This window comes from Tinamus guttatus, unplaced genomic scaffold (assembly GCF_059628265.1).
Source record: "Tinamus guttatus ecotype Peru unplaced genomic scaffold, ASM5962826v1 Tinamus_guttatus_pri_ptg000056l, whole genome shotgun sequence".
Lineage (NCBI taxonomy): Eukaryota > Metazoa > Chordata > Aves > Tinamiformes > Tinamidae > Tinamus > Tinamus guttatus.
Genome location: NW_028288590.1, coordinates 957,919 through 977,977, shown reverse-complemented (window position 1 = coordinate 977,977; position 20,059 = coordinate 957,919). Strand labels below are relative to the sequence as shown.

The 20,059-nt window shown below is 36.2% G+C and overlaps 1 long non-coding RNA gene across 1 annotated transcript in view; it reads right to left on the bottom strand.

Moving 5' to 3' along the window:
* LOC148595817 (uncharacterized) overlaps positions 1-19,178 on the bottom strand; it is a 297,456-nt gene extending 278,278 nt beyond the window's left edge. Inside the window, exon 1 of the long non-coding RNA XR_015914412.1 lies at positions 19,158-19,178. This is a non-coding gene — a long non-coding RNA (uncharacterized LOC148595817). The remainder of the gene's footprint in view (positions 1-19,157) is intronic.
* Positions 19,179-20,059: the final 881 nt, after the last annotated feature.

Sequence of the window (20,059 nt, the reverse complement as noted above, 5' to 3'; positions counted from 1 at the left end):
ATTTCTGTGAGACTTGTCATGCCGAACATGATTCTCTCAGCAAGTCTTAACTCCTTCAGGTTCTCTGATTTGCAAAGATAAGCACAGAGTTCTTCAACTTCCTTTCTTCCTTAAGCCAACTCTTTAGCTTTGCCTTTTTTTTTTTTTTTTTTTTTTTTTAATAATAGAAGGTGTCAGGACTGACAAACCCCCAAGGTTCTTACTAAACCTGTCTCTGCAAACCTATCTTGGAGCTTATGAAAATATTTCTTCCTTGCAGTGTGTATTGCAGATAAATACATCTGCTGTAAAGCCTGGTTAGAGCTTTTTAAATAAAGCATATGGGGAGGAGAAGGGAAGAAGCAGCATTTTTCTCAACTTATACAACTGATAATGGCCTTTATAAACAGGAAAATGGTGTATGGAGTTAGGGCCACCATGCAGTCACCCTGCTGGAATGCTACTGGAAAACTAACCTGTAAGATATGAGAGATTTCTTTGCTAAAGTTGTGCCGACCACCTTGCGTGGAAAGCTGTGACATGAACATTTACCGTATCAGGTCATATGCATCTTGTTGTTTGCTTTTCTGAATAACAGAAAAAAGTGAAGTACAGAGCTATCTACTTGTGATGGCTAATTATCTCTGTTGTTTTTTGCTATCTTGGGAGCTTGATTGCTTCTTAGACACTAACTAACTAGAAATGATTTATCCAAAAATTCAGTTTGACTTTGGCTTACAGTTCAGAAAAACAAACAAACAACAACAAAAAAGGAGCAGCATTTACTAAGGTTCCTAACAAGGAAGCTTTGATTTTCAGAATTTTTCAACATCTGTCGCATTAGATGATAGTGTCATTTCTGATGCAGAGAGAAAAAAAAAAAAAAAAAAACACCAGATAGCATCTGGTAGGTAATTTTAGTTTACAGGCTTAGTCTTTCCCTGCCTCAAATACTGTCGTCACAAATAGATGAGATTTATTACTCCGAGGAACATTTCTCAGGAAACAGGGGTAAAAAATAATTTATCATGCTGCCCTTCATGATGCATTTCAAATGCATTGTTATATTTTAGCTTTGTCTCTGTGCATCTTGAATCATGATATTATTTCTCTTAGCTATGTATCTATAGGGTATAAAAATATGGTCTTTTTATTTTGGTATTTTTGTCTTCTAATTTTTCAAATTTTTTTATAGGTGGCCAGACATCCTATGATATTTGTTAGTTTTCCTTTATTTTTCTTAATATGAATATGAATTACCTCAATACTTAGTAGAAGGAGAAAAAGAGCAGAAAAAGACCAAAAAAAAAATCAATTAAAAAGTTGGGAAAAAATAGAGTAGAAAACAAACAAACAAACAAAAAAAGTATATCTTTATGCCAGTATACTAATCCACAGCTGTTAAAACCTTGATCACTGTGTAATTCTCAAATCTACATCTCAAAAAAAGAAAGATATATTAAAGCTCAGAAAAAGTATAGTGAAAGCACAGAGATGATCAAAGATATGGAGTGGTTTCCACACAAAGAATGACTAAATAGACTAACAGTCTTTGTCCTGGAAAAGGCACAGTGAAGAGGTCACAGTCACTGTGTTTCTAGCACAGTCATAGTGCTTCTAGTGAGCTCACAATCCACTGTTGTTCTTTACTGGTTCAAGCTTTTTAACTGATGTCTGCCTTTTATGATGCATCACAGAACTCCTTCACAGAACAAGATGATAATATGCTATAAAGCAATATCTTTCTATAATTTCAAGAGGAAACAAGGCAACACAAGGGATGGCAAGATGTGCTTCTTTTTCAATAAAATATATTTTTTTTAGTTTTAGTTTTCTGATTTTTTTCATGGAAAGTTTGTACTTAGCTTCTTTAAGTCTTTCTCAGAAAACAATCCCCCAACTAGCACCTTCTCCAGTATTTTGACTACAGGCAGAGCTTGAAATTATAAGCAAGATTTTAGTATTTGTGAATTTTGCGAATTGTAAGTGAATTTCAGTTTTTGGTTGTGGCAAGAGCAATATTTGATTGTAGACTGAGCAGACCAGGTGTAAAAAGTTTTCATTTCAAATGCAAGCATTACCTTCCTGCAATTCTTTCTTTGCTGCCTGCTGCTGTTTTGTGGGATTTGCCCAGTGTCTTTGGATCCAAATGCAGTCAATATAACAGTGGTTGTGTCTACCTGCAAAATCATGGATTTAAGTGTATATCACCGATATATTGGCTCACTCATCAGTAACTCTGCAGACTGAAAATGAAGATAGCAAGTGTAACTTCTGAGAAATGGGCTGATGAATGTTAATGAGGTTGCAGGAGGAAAGTCTTTTTATGCTATAGCTTGTTCTTTTCATAAAAACATTCACTTTGACAGCTGTTGCTTTTGTATTTCATCTCTTTGTATTTTGAACTCTCTGGGATTTGTATTGAGTTAAGAAGCACCAAAATACTGTTTCTCCAGGATACTCCCCTTCGATATTTTTGAAGATATTTTCTTGAAAAACATTTTGCTGTTTATTTACATATGTGTTGCTGATATCTGTTCTCTTTTCTTTCTTTCTTTTAGAAAACAAACCATAATAACTTTCTTTTAGAAAAATAACTACTGTGCATTAGAGTTTCAAGTTTAGCTGTCATCAATTTGATAGTTGATGCTTGAGTCTTGCCAGTCAGATTGTTCTGCAGCTGTTTTTTATCTGTCTTATAAGTCAAGGGTCTGAAAATTATCTTCATGAATTCATCAAACCAGGAAGTGAAATGGTTGCTTTGTTTTCTCAGTTGTTTTCTGTAGTTTGAAATAAAAGAAAAGAAATGAACAATTTGAATATCACAGGCTGAAAATTGTATGCCCACAGGGTAACTTATACTCAGGGAAACCAAAAACTCTCTCAAGATGTAGACCTGTTTGATTGCAATGTGTGTCATAAGAAAATAATCAGAAGCATTGAAAAAGCTGCAGTGGCTCATTTTACTGGGTGGTCTATCAGCTGTTTTGCTCAAAACTTCCCCCTTCCTGTGGAAAACCTCTCAGCTTTACTTGCCTTCTTCCATATGCTTCCTACTATGTGGCAGCTTTCTAGTGTGCCACCAAGTGCTTAGCAGCCTTTCCATTAAACACAGCAATAGTCCTGCTACTGCTGGGACTCTCAGTACCCTCAATACATTGCGTGTCATTAGGAGAAGATTATTCACTGGAAGAATTAATTCCAATCAGCCTGAAGTCTCTAGGGCGAAAAGGTTTACGGAACCACAGACAGAAGCTTTACCCAGTCCCACTTCCCCTGGAGGTAACACCTTGTCTGTCTGATTCCAGCCCATGGATTAGAACCACATTTTTTCCTTGCTTTTATTTTGATTATTGCCTGTATGAGAGAGAGAGACTGTCTAGGCATGGAGGTTCTTCAGACTCTGCCCTCTCAAATTCTTGTTCAGCATCTGAATCCTCTACTCAGAAGGTATCTAGAACTACTGTGAATATCTGCAGTGTGTGTTTTTAGATTTTATGTGACCTCAGTCGTTGGAAAATACCATTGGAAAATAAAGTAGTATTTATAGAAATAAAAATGAACTATACTACAAAAAAAGCCAGGGGGTGGGGGGAGAGTAAGGGGAGAGAGAAGTTTAAAAAAAAAAAAAAAAGAAGAGATGATCAGGTCAATTTCTTTTTGGTCAGTGACCTTTTAACTCATAACTGCAATAGCCTATGAATGAAATGTACTACTATGTGTCAAAGTGACAGTAAATATATGGGCATTAGATATAATTTTCAGCTATGCAGTGCTTTTTATTTTCTATTTCACTTCAAAAGAGCTTTTTTAACAAAATTTTATTTGTCAAGGAAAAATTATGACAGCTCTATTTTAAAACTCAGGTTTATCTTTTTAACTTATTCAACACCATTTTAAATTAAGGGCTGTGCATTTGTTTCATTTGTACTCTTTCTATAAGTGTATGAACAAGACTCTAAATTGCTCTTCTGAGAATCATGTAGTCAAAATCTGCCAAGGAGTCTATCTCCATTTAAAAGTAAATTAAATTAACAGAAATAAGATATCTAAAAATATTGTGTGATGTTAAGCAAAGAAGCACCACTTAATAATGCAATAGCTCAGTGTTTGGTAGTGAAATTATATTTTTCATTTATTTTATACACTGTTTTTTAGAAGAAGAAAATTCACTGGTATGTAGCCATGAAAATGTAATTAGAGAAAAACATGAAGATTTGTTTACATATTAATATCTGTAAAAATATAATAGGGTAATTCAAGCAAGTAGAATAAACCAGACTTTAAATTCATATTACAGAAGAGTTCAATAGAGCAGAAAGATAGATTATTATTATTTTTTTTAAGCTGGAATGATCTTAGATTAAGTATGACTAATCAGAGAACTAAATCAGCAAAATACATAGGTATCCATATTTTTTTAAAGATACTGTTTCCCATGAAACAGAGATAATGCGTCATAAGAAAAAATAATCTAACGGAGGAATACTAGGGTGAACAGTGAATGGGACAGAAGGCTTCGTTAACCAACCTTTTCCTTATAGTCATATTGTGCTCTTGCATTAAATATCACTTTGTGTAATGTCAGGTAAAAGGAGAGGAGGCAAAGACACAAGCAGATGGAAATTTATTTAATTCTGATCAGGAAAGACAGACAGTTCAGGGATTAAACATGTTTTTGTTTTGTTTTGTTTTCCATACAGCTTAACTGATAGAAAATGTCTGTATGTGCCTGAATAGCTTTCTTGCTGAATTATACAGAAAACTTACAGGGCCGTGAATATTTAATGATTGGTAGTTTTGACACAGTGAATGGAAGTGATCATTATAAAGGAGTCTGTGTAGTTTCTTTGTTGTTTTTGTTGTTGTTCATTTGCTTTTATCTCCTGAAATGAATTTTGTAACTGTAGGAAACCTGCTTTAGTTATTAATACTTAGAAAACAGCTTTCATACTTCTAATATGTAGACTCAGTTAACATGTTTAGCCTTGTAGGCACAGAATTAATGAAAATGTTAGGGAAGCTCTGGCATGGAAACAGCTTGTGTTCTCTGAAAGCACAGAGCAGATTTTGGACCTTCTGCAGGCAACACAAGAAAGAAAGGACCCATGAAGTCCTCATAACATGGAGAGATGGAATCTCTATGGAAAGATAATGAAGGAAAGATCTAAGGAAAGATATTTCTTTTTCATGGAGTATGCCAGTGTTTCTAGAGAAGCTTTATAGAACAACCAAATAAAAAAATTGACCAAGTGTTTGCTTTTTTATTATCATTCTTCCTATTACAAATTTATTCATAAGTGTCTTTTTCTTATTATTAATATATATTTCTTGTCTCAGTGCCTCGTTTTTTTGAATTTGGTCCCTATATGTTCATATATTTCAGGTACCTGTCCTTCTACTGATACTTCTGATCTGTTATATGCATATGTTTTGTTCTCGTGCTCTGCTCTGACCTTAGCATAGAATAGTATCTACAGAAGAAAAGGTCATAGCAGTCAGAAAATGAGTGCTTGTTTTCTGGAAAGCTGTCACAACTTTATACTGGGAATTGAATAAGAGAAAAATATTTAGTAATAGAAGTCCTGGAATATCTTGAAGGTATTTCAGTATTGCTTCACTAAATACCTAAGTTAACCATCAGTAATGGGGCCTACAATCTAACACACCCTATATGCATACACATGGGAAGAAGGCAGCCCTTGACACACATTTGAAATATAGATGAATGGGACTGACAGAGAATTATAGAGAATTATACAGAAAAAGAATGTAGAGATTTAATGATTTCCACAAGTTTCAAGTCCCAAAAATAAGATCATGGTAAAATTCCTAATCCAATGTCCTAATCACAGTATTATTACTATGACATTGTTGACAGTGGAAAAGCATTCCTAAAGCTCAAGTGCAAAATTGGAGCATTTTGTAATGTCCTCTCCTGTAGGGAGGACTCAGGACTGCATAGGTTTTTCTACAACCTGCTGAAGGAACATGAGTGGTGCAGCCTGGCACTGACTACCTAGATGTATCCTTGAACCAGGCTGACATCAACATGGCAACGTACAAACACTGTGAAGAAGGACGAAAACTTCCAACTGTTTCTGAAGCACTTTTGTGTGCTGCAGCTGCCAGGGGGGTCAGATCCCTGGTCCTTTAGAACCCTAATCTAGGTCATTGAGAAGAGTTTGGAAAACTTGGCAAAAAAATGGAATTATAAAAGACACAGAAACACAGTGCAAGTTGGAGAAAGTCTCATCTAGGGTTGATCAACTGGATTCAACCTGTATGCAGGAGCTATTTGTCAGGCTCTGCTGAATACAGAGCAGTTTACTTAGGCATTGCTGAATGGGGCAATACAGACCTCTCTTACTCAGTTACCCATCTTTTTCTCTACCTCACCAGTTGGTAGATCTACATTCAGCTACTGTAAGATGGAACTGCTGCAGACTAACTCTGAAACTGAGCTATTCTAATTTAATTCCCACCATTTAAATGCAGTCCCATTACTTTTCTTCATTAAGACAGAATTTTTGTGAAGGAAGTTTTGGTTCAGTAATTACAGTCTGTTAAAGTCAGTGGGATTTCTGGTAGAGTAAAGAGTTATTGAGCATTATGTAAATGTGTCAGAATCACTGTGCAGTTACTAAATGACTGAATGTACCAGCAAGGAAGAAAAACTGTTGGTGGCCATAAAGACCTATCACTAACCCTGATGGGATGAAATGGAGCAAAGGGCAATTTAGGCTGAATTCTAGAAAAAGTTGCTTAATGGCAACTCTATAATAGCTCACTAACTATGTAATGGAAGAAACATTCACGTGACACTAATGGTCCTATAGACCTGACGTAGTCAGGTTTAGACATTCTGGACACTTTTAGGGGTTTTATGAGTGCTTTTGCAGCAGCAGTTGTCTCTTAGTTCAGTCTCCCTTTAGACACATTTGTGTTTGTGTGTTGTGAAAGTTGTTTTTACCATAATGATTAATGGAAAAATAAAAGTGTCAGAGAAATACTTGCAAAGGTTCAATAATTAATAATTTAACAATAATATTTTTATATATAATCCATAGATTTGGAGTTATTTATTGATATTTTAAAATAAAGATGCATTAATAATTTTATGTATAAACTCCAATTTATTACTCATGCTAAATAATAAAATTTGCTAATAGGTCAAATAAATACAGACTTAGAAGAGTATCTTAGAAGAGTATCAAGATAGTTTTTGGCTTGTATGGTAAAAAATGCTGAAAGAGGCCTTTGATCTTTTTTGGCAAATATAAAATTGTAAAGGTTTGATTGAGCTGAGCAGCTTGCTCAGATGCCTTTCCAAAGGTTTGCAAAGCATTAAGGATTTCATGGTGATTATCTCTGCCATATGTTCCTTTGAAAGGCCAGTTTTGACAGGTCATCAGTTTACATGCAGATTAAACTGGTATGTGTGAGCAAACTTTCAGAAACCAGTAAACTGAATGCTGAGTTCCTGTTAATGTCTTTGATTATCATATTATACAGACCATTTTGTAACCGCAAAATTACAAAATAAGGAGGATAGACAGGTAATAAATGAACTTTTCACTTGGAGTAACAGCTGGGGTAGCAGAAAATTCTGTTTGTCAGGGGCTTCTATTAGTTATTTTACATATAAATTGCCTGGTTCATCTCTGGTTGGCAAGTTTTCTTGGCACCACCAATATTTGCAGTGTCTAATTCTTCAAGCAAATGCTAAGAAATATTTCCTTTTCTTACTGCTTATGAACGACTTGCATTTGACACCTGAAAAAAAAAGGAAGAATTCTAAATACACATTAGAGGTTCAGGTCCTTATAAATGGACAGAAACAGGCAGGAGGGAATAAACATGCCACCACTGAGCTTGTAAGAAGAAAGTTAGACAGAGCCTCTCTTCTGCAGCAGCTGATTATCTGACAAGATGATAATAGAAATCTTGCTGCTCTGACCAAAGCTAATGGAGTGAAACAGAACAGATAATGCACTGCAGGAAAATGGGAGGAAAACCATTTCATAATGGTTTTCAAACCAGGGTCAGGGAGTCATGCATCCAGAAAATGGGATTACTGTTGTGCCTTGTATGAATTAAGAACCACATAGATTTATGAGAGTGGTACAGATTTATAGTTTATTAACCACAGCTTAGTAGGTAACTGTAGGTATCTAACTATTAACTACAGGTTTTTATATAGAGACTGCCCCTGAGAATTGGACCTCCCTCTGCAAGGCAGGAGGGAACACTTTGCTCTGACAATGTTGATGAATTTTTTGCACTTAGCCGAGTACTAGGCTCATATTTGAATGGAAGAGGGATGTGTGCTGAACAGGGAATTCATGCTCAGGTATTACGGGAATAATAATTTGATTTTCTTTATGTGAAGATTGCTTAAGAATCTCAAGAGTAAATGACAGCGGGAAAAAAGAGCAGGATCCTAAAGAAGGTATCCACAACTGGTGTTCAGCAGACTGATGTTTTTTCTACAGGGGATAGGGAAGAGAATAGAGGTTTAGAAAATAGGCTTGAGGAAAAAAAAAGATACCATAACCTAGAGATAGTAAAATATTTAAATTAAGATATCAATGTAATACAGAATAGGGAAAGGAAGAAGGCAACAAAATGAAATGTTTAGCAATGAAATGAAATGGATAGCTGTAATTAAACACTTAGAAAAAGCTAAGAACATTAAGAAAAAATGAGGTGAGAAAATAAACAATTTGCTCATGTTAGTCAAAGTGGCTGGGAAAGCAACAAGTATATCATGGCAATACATGCTAGAAGGAAGGAACTGTACCAACATGGAAATAAATACCTCAATAAGAAAGAAGATAATAAATAAATGCAGAGTCTGAATAAATATGAGGTGAATTATAGCTCATTAAAAAGCAGGTGTAGGAGTACTTGGAAACACTGTGAACATGCTCATATCAACATTTGAGACAACACATATTTCCTACAATATTGGCAAACAAAATTCATTAGCTCTGCAAAGTCATCGATCATAAGGAAATTATTGAGCATTTTTTGACTGCAGAAAGATATTCCAATATTTCTTTTGCCTATATTCATTCATCAAAAGGACATGATCTGATTGTGGCACTTTTTTTACTCTGCTATGTTTCTGGCACTTTTCCTTCATCATAACATGAGGAAGGATCTTAAGAATGGAAACTAAGACTACATATTAAATTCATATTTTGCTCTGAGTTATTGCTCATATCCACATTCTAAAAAATATTATAAACATTGTAGGAATTTATTTATAGAGTTTTATGAATTTTATGAATTTATAGAATTTTATTTTATGAATAACCTGGATATTAGAGGGAATGTATAACTCAATGATAAATGATGTTTCTTCAGATGCTTAGTGTTATGGATGTGGAAAGAATGAACAAAACACACCAAAAGTTTTCCCAATACAAAATGTAGAGTGAGTACTAAAATAAAAATAAGATACCTACACATCTGTTAAAGCTACAGCTAGAGCTACATCTTAAAGATGTAAAAAATTTAGCTGTTTTTAACTTTGTTTTCCCTGGGAAATATATTTTGCCACATGTAAGGACTTTACACAATAAAGGTTACATTCATTTGACATATGTTTAATAGCTATAAAAGTATAAAAAAGCATCTCAACTGGATCTAATTTAAAGCCTCCTTTAGAGTTAGTGTAGAGAAATAGGCTCTTCAAAGAAGAGCATCATCTCACCCTATGGCAGATGAAAAATAAGTTGGTACTGTGTATATCAAAGTGGAGGTAGGACCCTTCCAGTTCCAGTACCACTTCTCCAAAGCGATCAAAGGGACAGCTTTTGTAGTTCTAGATGTGTTTTTTTTCTGTGCTTATAAAAACAGAGAAAATTAAGGAACTAGTGGCAGAAATAAATGGGTTCAGCAGACTACAAGAGAGTGCAATGATAATGCTAGTAAATGAACTACCACAATAATTCTTCCCCTATCGCAGTTAGGGGAGCTATCCTGGGGAACCATGGGCGCAAAGTCACTAGCTCTGAAGGAACCTTAGTCACATGAAGGAGGCAACCAACAGAGAAAGATTTTCTGAACCTCTTTCTTGGAGATAACATGGAAGAAAGCATGAGGATTTGGCAGAAAATCAATTGTTGACTCCCAGCAGCTCAATTCTGATCCCCCTCAATTCTATCTAGGCTCTTAACTGTAATGGGAGATATTCTAAGTCCTTTGGAAAATCCTTTCTCTGTGTGTACATATACATGCAGAGGTAGAAAATGCTTGGAATTACAGTAGAAAGGAGAAAAAAGATGAAATAGAATGAAGAAGGAAGGGAAGAAGAGTACTGTATGGAACAAAAAGACAGGATGCCAGAGCTGGAGAAAATATTAAGGAATTAACTGAATAGCATATTTTAGTTGCTGCATAATAATAACTCTTAAGGGTGCAACAGACTCAAGTACTTTCTTTTTTGTCATCTTCAGGAAAACGGGCTACCAACTTTGTCTCTCTATTGTGTCTCTCTCACATCTTGTCTCTGTCTGTCTCCCTCTCCTCTCTCCACAACTTACCCTGTGCAGTTCTGTTCCATTCCTGCTGGATGCATTTCAGCCTGTCCTAACAAATGTAAAGAACAAACTTCTATACTAAATGCACAGAAATGTTCCTACCAATTTACACACATAAAATGCTGGAGGATAAAATCTGGATCAGCTGGATTATTCCAGAACATGGTCTAATGCTTGCTGTGTGCTTTTACAGGGAAAGGCAGGGGCAAATCTTCCATTTACGTTGGGAATCAGCCTTGGTTTTAGGTAAATGACATATATACAGTCTAGTGCATCCCATGTAGACTTAATCTAGCATTTATTTGTTGCTTCAAATTAATCTTGATAATAAGACATCATCATGAAAGAGCAAATGTTATCAAAATAAAATTAATATATTGATGACAGGTTTAACAACGGGAAATAATTTAGACAGCCAAATGTAAATGGTTATATGAAAGATGTGTGTTTCCATGCAACCAGTGTGATGACAATCAAAGATAGGGGTGATTGATTACTACAGAACTGAAGACAGCTTTGATTCATTTTAGCATTGATAGTAAAAAGCTGTTCATTTTGATGATGTGGGAGTATGTTTATGAACAGATCTGCGCTTGATTTCTGATGGCCCTTTAAAGTCCATTTTCTTAAAGCAGAGTCCTGCATTTTATTTTTCTTTATGGAGCTATGCGTAACAGTTTCTTGCAATTCATCAAGATTTTCTTACTAGAATAGAAGTTCGCATTAGTTATGAATATTATCTGGGACACATTGTGCTTGGACTGAAAAATAAATAGAGGTCTTGTTACTGTTAATTTTTTAACTGCAGAATATTTACTGTAGGATTTTTTTCAGACATCTCCCTGTCTGCTTATTCTCTCTTTTTATCTCTACCAGCTCCAGTTCTGAGTTTCTCAAAATGAAATTACTTTAAATGCTAGAGGCAAACATACTGAATATGGAAGCAAAATGGAGACCTTGCTGACTCTCAGCTATGGTGAATTACTATTTAATATCACTGACACTTCCATCTTTGATCGAATAACAAAAGTGTAAACATACATGAGGCCAAACTTTGATCAAAACAAACAAGCGAAAAATGTTTTTAGTTTGTTCATTTGCTTTCCACTTCTCCTGCTTTAAAGGAAATAGCAGAGGAATGCAACAGAGAAATAGAGCAGAGGATTAGTCCTCATAGCAGAGGAATACAATGACCTATTTCTCTGTCGTGCAAGGAGCAGTTCTTGCAAAGACTCCACTTTGAAATCTGAGCCATACAGCTGCATACCAGTATGGTACCAGAATCATGCCTGTGAGCCTTTGGCAGCCTGCTTGCCTAGGAGTCCTGCATGGACACTGCCAGTGTGCCTGGTTGTCCCCAAGGGATCAGCTGTGAGCCCCCTGAACCAGAGGAGAGAGAAGGTGGGTGGTGTCCAAGGCATTTGGCCTGCTCTGTTGAAACCCCAAAGGGTCCCTCAGTAATCAGGTCCCTTGGGGTACCATGTGGTACTCCAAGGTACAGGAAGCAAAACACAAAGGCAAGAGATGGCAAGTGGCTGAGATCACATCTGCTTCCTTGACGTGGGACCTGACCGTGAACAGGGCTGTGAGTGGCTGTTCAGAGGAGGTCCCTGATCCAAACCCTTGGAGGAATAGAAGCAAATGGAAAGGATGGAGTGTTACTCTTTGTGTGGTTTGGGGCCCTCAAGGGGGGCCTTGCTACTGTGACGTTTGCTTCTGTCTCCAGTGTGTCCCTGATGCACAGACACATGATGGCTGGCAATGCTCTGCGAGATGAGGGGTGGAGGTGGGTGTCCTGTGGTGAGGACAGGGCATAGTCCCAGAGTCTTGCTGCTCCCGTGGCAGGAGGTGGCTGGAGAGAGCACAGCTGTGTGTGGGGAGGCCCACCAGGATAGGCAGATTGGGAGTGCTCAAATGGAGGACCTGACTGGCAAGTTCACGAGTCTTGAAATGGGTACAGGCTGGTTGGAGGTTTCTGGAATTGTTATTTTTAATTTAAGGAGACAATTAATTCACCAGCTCTTATTTTATGTACAGTCTTTATGCTGGAATTAAGTTTGGTAGGTGGCAACATAATCAGCTGTAAAATTGTTCTTATCTGCCCTTTAAAAGGAAATTGAAAATAGCAAGCCAAACTATTACATAAATAATAACAATTACATCTTCATTGCCTCAGTACAGATAATAGGTGCTACACAGAAAAACATGCGGCTCACAATGGTGCAGCCCATAGAATGGTGGTTTTCTCTGGGGTGCTCCTCAGGAGTTTAGGATTTCCAGGTGTTCCACAGCTGGAGTGACTACACTGTGGGTTGCTGTGGCCCTCCAGTGACCACATGAGGGCTGAGCAAACCTAGTCAGAAAAGGGGAAGTCACGATATAAACTCACATCGTAAGCAACTGAGTACTTTGAAATTTTGCACTGGATTATCTGTTCAGTATCCATACTGATGTCCATTGATATGTGTACTGTTAACTGTTGACCATCCTGTTGAGCATCACATTGACCATCCTGTCAGTATTCATACTATTATTGACTTAGGCCATCTGTTTTACTGTGTAACTGTGGCCTGACCATGATCAATTGGATAATGAATTAAGTCCAGGAAGGATGAAAGAAAGTTACGTATCTCTGACATGGTCGGATTCACTATCAACCAGCCTGCAACATGACAACCCACTCATTGCTGGGAATGCCCCTGATGACAGATGCCAGGGAGAACCTAAATCAACTTGGCTCAGCTCGAGTATAATGAGAACGACCTGGGGAAAACTATACCCATAGGGATGTGTAGAACTTGTTAGCTCCAACAGAATTGACTGATGAGAAATTCCTGCAATATTGATCTTCATGGAAAGAAATACATACATAAGTTATTCTTCTATCAGATATTCTTTATTTAAAGTAGAAGAGTATGTAATTTAAATTGCATATATCTTTTTTTTTTTTCCCTTTGTCAGTGCTATATAGAAGAGAATGGAAATTAATGAAAACATTCAAAAAGAAGGTAGGGAAATATTTTGGCTCAGGCTGAACAGAAGGTAAAACAAAAATTAAATGACATGAGAGGAGGAAAGGAGGGAAGGAAAAGCATTAATTTTTGATATATTTGGTTTTACACAAAACAAAGGCTTTATCTTGTTTAAATATATTTGATGTAACCAAATGCAAATGATTTTTTGACATGGAAAAAAGTAAACCAAGACTAAGTATTATCTAAAAACTGCCAAATGCCTGAGGTTTAAACTCAGGTTCAAATCTCAGCCTGTCTTCTTCTCAGATACTTGCATTCTGAACTTGAAAAAAAATCTGCTTTTGTTTGTGTTGCTATTTTAATAATGTATGAGCCCTCTTTTGTCAAATCTGTACCATTAAAAGTGGCATATGCTTTATTTGAAATCCTAATTATGATAAACATTTATGGAAATACTATTCTCTATTTTACTGGGTTTTTCATATTTCAGGACACAGCATGATTGCATAAAATAAAAGGTCTGGATACTGGTTAATATTGAAGGCTATCATTAGTAAAAATGAATTTAATTGGACTATGCATCATGTGTTATTGGTTCTTGTGGAAGTACCAGAACAAAACAGCAGGCTTTCCTGAGAAAAGGAAAAACATGTAAACAAAACATCAAAAACCTCACCAGGAAGCATTAAACATATAAAAACTAGAAAAAAATTAACCATAATTGCTAGTCTGCTTGAGCCACAGCCTGTTAAATACCGCCTGCACTTGTAAAAAGAAAACATACTTCTTCTGGCTCCAGCATTGAGATCCACTGAAGCTTCTGTGCATTTTTAGTGAAGTAGTTTTGTAGTCAGATATTATGTAGAGGTTATATATACGTAGCTCTTTGCTAAGGGAATGAGTGGGAGGGCTGTGACCCTTGGCTCAGCACCAAGCCCACCAGAGGATAAGGGAGAGCATAAGGAGGTGTGAAGGCAAGAGGAAAAACAGGCATGTCACTGGAAGCAATTGTGTGGCTGACAGAAGGGTTTACAAATTTAATGTGAATGGCTAAAAACAAAAATGCTCTCTTTTTAAGTGTTTCAAAATGATTCCATTTCTTGTTTTTTTTTCCTCTCTCTTTTTTTTTGTTGCTTTTGAGATGTGAGGGATGCAAAACTCATCGACATCATTTATTTTCTATAAGATTCTTTTAACAATGTGAAAACATTTAAACATGTATGCCCTGTTTGTGCCACAAACAAATTTATTAGCAACAGTTCACTGACGAGCAATAAATATTTACCCATGAGTATGTTGTAAATAAAAGCAATATATGATATATTATTTGATGTGATAATTTGCAAAGCTACTTGTTTCGCTAAAGCTCGTCTGAATTTCCAGGAGAATTTTAGGACACACATCAGACATCTTCCCAGGAACAGGAAGGTAATATCAACTTTGATAGCTTGAAATAAAAACTGGTCTGCTTCAAGAGCCTCTGCCTTATCCCAAATACCATTGGAATATTTGGTACATAATTTAATATATTAACTGCAGATATATGAAAAAGGAGCTGTGCTTAAACCTAACAGTACTGGCCTCATACAAGCTGGAATGAACTGTTTCTCAACACTAGAATGAGAGAAGAGGTCCAGTACCTCTCTTCTAGATTCTTCTTTGAACTAAGAAATTTGTACTTCAATTTAATGTCCCTGTATATTTTTTAATAAAAAATCCTGTAGTGATTAGTTTATACTAATAGACGTTTAGCAGATGTAGATGTTAATACAAACCAAGGCACTGTTGCTTCATAAACCTAAGTCTAGTGCTGCTGTTTATAAATTGTGTAGTACAACTCATGGCATTTACATATTGAATTTGGTATGCTAATGCTTTTAAATTGAAACAGAGTTCTTTCCTCCTTACCCCAAGGTCAAATATTACTTTTTTTTCTTATCTGCACCGTATATTTGGAAGTCAAGGCTTTGCCAGCTTCATCATTAATGGTTTATGTTGTTATATGTAATAAAGTAAGGGGGCTGTTGAAGTATTTTCGTAGAAGTACTGAGGTATTGCAATACATTTGGTGCCCTAAGCTAATACTGTGTTTCAATCAGGTTGCAAAGATTCCTGGCAAGGTAGGAACACACAGGATATCTTGTCATTCCTTGTTTCTCTGTGTGAAGCCTCATCATACTTGGGGAGCTATCACTGCACTTGACGGGTTTCATAGTATTTTACAAGATGGATAAAAGCAGACTAGCTTTCTCTCTTCTTCCCGCCCTCCCTCCTTGGTCTCCTAATACGGGTAAAATTCTTGAACCTAGTAGATCCCCCATCCGTTGTGGGGAAAAGTGTGTATGGGAAAAAATCAAAATCTTTCATAAATTAAATAATTTTTTTTTGCCTCAAAATTTATGCTTCTCAAAGTCAGAATACAAATTAAATTGGCACATCCATATAAGAAAGATTTTTTTCTCCACTGAAGCGCAGAAACAGATTGAAATGTTTTTTAATATCTTTTTCAGGAACACTTTATTTTAAACCAGCAGCTTATAGTATTGCCAACATATTCCAGAAAATGAAATGATAGTTTTTATTGCTTATTTCACTTAGCAACACCGTTGAAAAGACTGCTTGTACAAAACTGTAAAACCTAACATCTTTCTTGCCTATAAATTCAGATTTGATCCTTTCAAAAGCTTACTAGCTGCTCATTCTGAAATAAAATCAGTAACTTTTTTTTGCCAAAGGCAGCTATGCATTTGCCTTTTCCTCCCCTTTAATCAAGTGTGTGTACTCATTCATGATAAAGCCTACAACTTGTCTGTCATACAACTTCCCTCTCTAAAGACTCTGTAAGGATGAACCATTCCAAACAGAAGCAAAGGCTGTAACACAGCCTGTCTGCCTTTTAAATACTGCACTGTGAAGGAAAATAGATCTATTTGCAATTAGCATTTTCTGTCATGTTTGCACCAAGGAAAGAAGGATAAATTCATGTTGAAGGAAATATATGGAAGTATTAACGGTATCTCTTGCGATTTTTTATACAGTAATGTTTTTTATACAGTAATGTGATATGAATTTGTTCTTGTAGGAAAAAAATAATTAATGTATGAAACACACTACAGGAAAAAATAAAGCTAAATAAAATCTCTGAATTTTCAGTGTGCCTCGCTATCAAAAACCCCAGTCTATACAGGCAAAGTGAGATGTTATTTATGTTTGCCTATGATACAGGCAAATAGATGTTATTCTGTAAAACTTAAAAGCAGGATTTGTAGAGATCCCAGCACATTTACATACTTAATTGTAGGTCTTCTTCCCTGAACAATTCTATACATGGAATTACTATTATTATTTACTGAGAATCAGTAGTTTTGCATACAGATACATGTATTGGACATTGATAAAGGGCCAGATTCTGTGTTCCTTGTACCCATCCATACATAAACATCTACTTAAACTTAGGTTCTGGTTCAGATACAGCAGCATTAAAACAGGTTGTTATACAAAACAATAACACAGCTGCATATTGGTGGTCTTATTCAGCTGGTCTTATCATCCTGGACTATACCTTACTTTACAGGTACCAATACCAATTATCCAAACAGTTCCTGTAAACTAGTTGGGCTATGTTATCACAGTATGAGTGGAAATAAAAGCAAGTGAGTACATTGCACATGAAGGATATTATATAGGAATTTTATATCACACAAAGAAAGCCCTCATTTTTTTCAGGGAAACTGGAATGCATCCAGCATAAGAAATTAATATTTTACTATTTCTCATTAAAGTCTTCAGATAGACTCTTTCTTAGAAGGCTAAATGTGGTGAATAAATGTGACATTCATTTGAATAGTGTTCATTTAATTCACAATGGGTTGTTGCCAGAGAAGCATGACTTGCATGGGAAGATTTTTTTTTTCCTAAATAGAAAGTACACTGCATTCTTGAGAGGTATAAATTTAGAAATGGTTATGAAATGTTCCACAAATTGTGCAGAGCTTAGATTTTATTTTTTGTTTACCCTATGTGTCATTTCTCTAAACTCAAGGTCAATCATTTCATTGTCTACTGACCATATTATAAACAAATTTCCAGACAGCAGTATATCAGCCGTTGGCTACTAACTAATTATTTAACATGTGGTTATTAATTGTCTCAAAGACATGGAGGAAAATGTACTATAAATGATTGCTTAGAAATATAAAATATATTTAAAAGGGAGAATTAGAGGTTAACCGTGTGTATAAATGATCTGCTGCCTTCTCAGAAAACAGAAATCAGAACTGATTGCGATTTTCACGTCCACAGTTTTCAGTGATAGAAAAAAAATACAGTGCAGCAAAGCCTGCAACAACCTAAATATGTTTTAGTACATATAATTTGCCTCCCTACCCACACTTAATTGAGCTATATGCTATAAGGCTCTCTAATTTCCTTGTTTGCAACGCATACATACCTATGAGTGAGGTTAATGTTTTTTATTTTATTTCACAAAGCTATTCCAGCTGAGCTAAATTAGCAGAAATGTTTTAATGAAAGTTTGTTGTCCCTTGTTAGTCCCACCAGGGATTCCTGCTTGATGCACACAGAGAGCCTTTGGTTACTCACATCTCTGGACATTTGGTCAACTGATCCTACAAACACAGACTGCTTCAACCACATAATTTGATCACAGGTCTGAGAAGCTTCAAATAATATGGCAACACTATTTTTTTTTGCTATTTTATGGTCTATGTAATGAAGTACAGTAGAATTGGAATATTTGGAAAAGCATGCAGATTACTGATCTTCAGAGAATTATGGACTGAGCACAAATAAAGCACAAATAATCTTAAAGTTGTCTTACTTTTTTGCCTTTTTGCAGTTCCTCTAACTAAGAAGTATAGTTTAATTCTCAATATATTGGAATTGCAGTACATTATGAAACATTTGATGTTTATTTTATGGTAATATATAGAAATAGGTTACCTCACTAAAATATCTAATTTTAATGTTCATCACTTTATCAGTAGGAGTTTTTATTTGAGACCTATTATATTTTCCAATATCACAGCTCATTGAAGAGGAAATAGAAAAGATACCATAGCATCCCCTATTGAAAATATAATTGACTTAAATGAGCTTTGTCTGAGGTCCTAGGTCATTCAGCTAATAGCACTAAATATTTTATATTACACAGGTCTAGCTTGATTTTCTGGGAATGTTACAATTACTTTTTGCTCTAGATTCTGAGTCATCTTTGAAATTAAGCCCACCAGAGCCAGATGGAAATGTGTTTGAATTAACCATTTTCCTGGGCATACTTTTACACTAATCAGACCACCTTCCCCTTCCATGACCTGCGCCCCCCAAAAAACACAAAAAAACCAGTTTTTGACACTTCTGCATAATACATAAGATATGTATGTATCAATAAGATGGAGGCAGGTTCTTTATGATGCTGCACGGTGGGAGGATCAGAGACCATGGCCACAAGCTGAAACAAGAGAATTTTTACTGAATATATCAAAATGCTTTTCCCCATGAGGACAGAGAGGCAGGAGGCATGGGCACAGGTACACAGAGAAATTACGCATTTTCACAGAATCACAGAATGGTTGAGGTTGGAAGGGACCTCCAGAGATCACCTAGTCCAACCCCACTGCTCAAGTGGGGACACCTAGAGCATGTGGCACAGGGTGGCATCCACGCAGATTTGGAAGATCTTCAGAGAAGGAGACTCCACAACCTCTCTGGGCAGCCTGTTCCAGGGCTCTGTCACCCCCACAGGAAAGAAGTTCTTCCTCACATAGAGATGGAACGTGCTGTGTTTCAACTTGTACTCATTACCCCTTGTCCTGTCACCGGCCAGCACCAAGAAGAGCTTGGCTGCTTCCTCACTACATTCTCCCCTCAGGTATTCATACATGTTGATTAGATCTCCTCTCAATCTTCACTTTTTCAGGCTGAACAGGCCCAGCTCACTGTCTTTCCTCATAAGATAGATCCTCCAGTCCCTTAATCATCTTTGTTTCTCTACACTGGATCCTTTCTAGAAGTTCCACTTTCCTTGGAGGTTTTCAAGACCCAGCTGGAGAAGGCCCCCAGCGGCCTGGTCTGATCTCATGGCTGAGTTTGCTTTGAGAAGAAGCTTGGACTAGAGATCTTCTGATATCTCTAAATTATTCTCTGATGGTCTGATCTTTCCCCTAGGAAACAGCAGTACTTCCTGTATTATGCTTAAAGCAAAACACCTGAACGTCAACAAGGACTTCATTAACTCTGTTATAACAGATATCTTATTTTAAAAAAGATATTACAAAAATAGTATTTTTAGGGTAATTGTTTTTTCACTGTAAAGAGATATAAATTGAAATAAAAAGTTAATTTCTCACAGATGAACATGAATTTGAGTCTTCTAACTACTTGTACTTGCACTTCTTACATCTGGACTCATATCGGAAAGGCACTTGTCAGAAAACTCAGTGTCTTATGAAAAGGAGCCTGCCTCTACTCTACTCATGCCTCAGTAAACTGTTTTACTGCTCTCAGTCAAACCTCACTAAAAGCAAAATATCTCTT